Source organism: Microchirus variegatus (assembly GCF_963457635.1).
Source record: "Microchirus variegatus genome assembly, chromosome: 12".
NCBI classification, from domain to species: Eukaryota; Metazoa; Chordata; class Actinopteri; order Pleuronectiformes; family Soleidae; genus Microchirus; species Microchirus variegatus.
In genome coordinates, this window is record NC_139813.1 from 564,759 (window position 1) to 568,094 (window position 3,336).

A 3,336-nucleotide genomic window follows, 5' to 3' on the forward strand; every position below is an offset into this window, starting at 1 on the left:
CCTCACCTTTATTACATCTTCTGAGGTCAAATGAGTCTCTTGGAGAAAAATGATTTTGGCTTTAAACTGTCGCAGCCTGTTCATAACCTGCATAAGCTTAACAATCTTATTTAGTCCTCTTACATTCCAGGACGTGAACTGGAGATCAGAGGCCATAGCTAAAAACTTTCACCCCATTAATGCCCTGACAGATACATTCAAAGTGGCTGCAAACACAACAAAAACACAATAAAAAAAGCAAGGAAAACAGTAGGCAAAAACAAACACCCCAAATACCCACAGTTAACAAAATAGACTGTACTTCCCCAACTGAAGTACACCCACCCGACCCAAAGTACACACATCCAAAGGAGCTCTAACCAGAGCTCAATCATGGAGCTGCGCTGGTCCACCTGTGCAAGCATCAGGAGGAACAACAACATACCCGGCAATCAGCATGGAGCTCCCCCGGTAACCTCAGTACAATAGTATTGTAGGCAATAACAGCCAAGCAGATAAATTCAACCTTGGTAATGACATAATGAATCTTAAGCCTGTCAAAACAAAACAGTACATGTAAGTGTTGTTTTAAATGTGTTAAAATAATAATTAATAATTTGGTGTAGTTTAATAATTTTGATAAAATGTTGAATCAGTAAATTTATGTTAACGTTAAAACATTGGTTAATTTATTAATATACTTAAGTTTGTTTCTATCGGTGCTGTTGTGTTTGGCCCGGAACAAAAGTTTATTACCTGTGCGCCGTCACGGCAGACTGATTGATGCTGCACTGCGATGGACTAATTATGACCTAATGAGCACGAGTCAAGAACCTCTCTTCATGACTAGCGGCTAACAAGGTATTTTTCTTTGTGTTAATTATGTATTTGTTTATGTTTACACATCGTGACATTTATGTTTATTTACTTCATGTATACTTGTTGTGAGCTGATATTTGTATATTTGTATATTAACAGTTCTCCCGGCATACTGGAGAGTTAAGAGCCTAAATGCAAAGGCATACGGCATGAAAGAGAAGACGAATAAATGCCAGTAAGAACGAAAACCGTGTCTGTGTCGTGACGAGAGCTACAGTGAGAACTCGCCTGCTCAACACGGGTAGGAGAGATGAAAGGAACAGCACCGCAACGAGCGTCCAGCGCCTCCGGAGCATTCGGCGCATCAGAGAAGTGAAGCCCCGCCCCTTTTTCCAAATTATCGTCGGCGTAGCAACAAAAGGCAACGGGGATAAAGCCCAATTTATACTCCTGCGTAAAGTGCTCTGCGTAGCTACGCAGAGTCCTCTGCGTCGACGCAGAACCTGTCGAAGAGCCTCTGCGTCGTCTCCGGGTGCACGGAATATTTTTTAAGTGTCCGTCACTCCGTCAAGGGACTACGGAGACGGCAAGAGCTGCGATTGGTCCTCAGGACAGGCCGAGCTAAGCTGCTCTGTGCCGGCTCTCAGTGCGCTCCGGGCGTCCTGACAGAGGCGGAGCTGATCCCCGCCGATAACGCCGCTGCCGAACTATAAATACGTCATATCTTAACACACACAGCACATGTTTAGACTCTAAATGGCCAATTTCTCGCCTCAAATTATCTTAAAACTGCGTTCCGTGACACAGAAAAGTGAGAAACGGCCACTTTTTCAACAACAACAGTCTTTCTCTCCCTTTCTTTCTCGGACGCCATTGCTCACTGTAGCCAGAAGCACAACAACCTTGCGCAGCGACCCCTACTGATCGGGCGGGAAATTGCAGCGAGTGTCCGTCACCACGACGCAGAAGTATAAATGCTCGAGGCGTCTCCGTGGTGACGCAGACGGATAACGCATACGCAGTCGGAGAAGTATAATGTGGCCTTAAGACTGTGTCGAAAGTGCAACTTAAAGGTTAAGCCAGCAAGTGCTCCACCAGTCTTCAAGTCAAAGTGGTGTGAGAAGTGGCTCAACATTAAAGCTGCAATCAAGGACTCAGATCTGTTAACCTTGCAAACTGCAGCCTACATGTTTTGGGAAGACTCTGATGATTGCCAAAAAGGTTAAAGGTAGAAAGTGATATTATTCTAAGTGAAAATTAAGGATTGTGTATTTTGTGTTTTTTATTATCACAAAGGTTAAAGTGACATGACATGTTGAAACTAAAAGTGTGAAAATCTGTGGAAAGTAATCAAGTTTAAAGGGATCTGCCTTTGTGAAAGTTCATATTACCTGATGCATTAGTAGTTTAATCTTGTTTTTTTGATATATTCTATCTTTAATTAAGGTTTATACCTGGGAATTTGTGTTTGAATATTAATCCAAATATTTTCACTTGTTCTATTTGAAGCAAATTATAAGTTTGGTAAGTTGCTAATGCTAAACAGTTCTTTGATGCCATTTGTATTTAGAAATCGAGTTAAGCAGACTCTTATGGTTTTATACAGTGATTAAGAATCTTGGTGGCTATTAACATTTAAACTTACCATACCTTGCAACACCTAGTTCCATAAGAAATCCAAGTCAATACATTATACACACATCACATAGTCATTCAAGTTATTTCAAAATGTCTGACACAAATACTGAGTCCTGCCATAAAAATACAGGATCACCTGCTGAACCTGAAGTCACAAGTGAATCAGCAGAAGTAGAAAAGCGACGAAGAAGTGAAAGAGCTCGAACCCTGACAGAAAAAGGAAAGGAACTTGAAGAAGAAAAGCTAAAGACCTTGCAATCGTCGATTCAAAGTCATCTATGAGAAGTGGAGGTATCATGCAAGAGTAAGCAAGGAAACATTGTCTTACACAGCCTCAGAAGATGACTTAAAGGAGCTTATTGACAGTATTAAAAATACATGTTCTGGAGCTATCTATGAAGAGTTGCGTAGAGTGCAATCACCTGAACCAGATGTGCGACGAAAGGTTGACACGTGTGTATCGCTCTCAGATCACATTATTCTCAGAGCACAAAGACAACTGTCAGGACATCCAGAGGAGGAAGAAATTTGGCCTGATTCTGGATCAATTCTAAATTCCACAAGTTCTCAGTCAAGGTCCCTTAAATCAAAGCATAGTTTTGCTAGCTCTAGTATCCTCTCTGTCAAAAGAAATGAAGCCATAGCTGAAGCTGCAGCTGCACAAGAAGTTCTAGCGGTGTTGGATGAACAAGACAAAGAAACAACAGAACTACAAAGACTGGAGGCAGAAGATAAAGAACGAGTAGCACAGTTTGAATCTGAGAAGCAATCCAAGAAAGGTGTAGAAAGCTTGATCGCCTAGAAGAAGTAAAGAAGCTAAACGCTGCAAGAGCTCGAGCAAAGGTGTATGATCAAGCTGGAAACTGCGGATCACTGGATCTACTGAATGATGTTGAACAA